This window comes from Solanum tuberosum, unplaced genomic scaffold (assembly GCF_000226075.1).
Source record: "Solanum tuberosum cultivar DM 1-3 516 R44 unplaced genomic scaffold, SolTub_3.0 scf00231, whole genome shotgun sequence".
NCBI lineage: Eukaryota > Viridiplantae > Streptophyta > Magnoliopsida > Solanales > Solanaceae > Solanum > Solanum tuberosum.
In genome coordinates this window covers 854,142-854,703 of record NW_006239157.1, presented here as the reverse complement: position 1 = coordinate 854,703, position 562 = coordinate 854,142, and positions in this window count along the sequence as shown.

Here is a 562-nt window from a genome sequence, read left to right as displayed (position 1 = left end):
GTTTAGAGTTTATATTTTAGGCTTTAGGGTCTAGGTCCTAAGGTTTAGGGTTTAGGGTTTAGGCCATTAGGTTTATAGTTTAGGGTTTAGGCACTAGGTTTAGGGTTTAGGACCTAAGTTTTAGAGTTTAGGGTTTAGGCCCTAAGGTTTAGGGTGGTCTATCTTAGTTTTTGATTTGTAGTTTGTGGCTTCTTTGTTTTTGTTTAAATATTTGAGATATGGATTGATGATGCCCGATGATGGATAGAATGACAACTTTCTTAAGGGTAAATCGTTGATTGCTTGTGAGTGTTTGATTGGTATTGGATGTGGCGAAGTCTGAGTAGGGTTTAGGGTTTAGGCCCTAAGGTTTAAGGTTTAGAAATTAGGGTTTAGGTTAGGCACGTAGGTTTAGGGTTTAGGGTTGATGTTGTTTAGGATTTGAGATTTAGGACCTAAGGTTTAGATTTTATGATTTAGGGTTTAGGGTTTAAGGCTTATGGTTTATGGTTTAGTGATTAAAGTCTAAGGTTTAGAGTTTAGAGTATATATTTTAGGCTTTAGGGTCTAGGTCCTAAGGTTT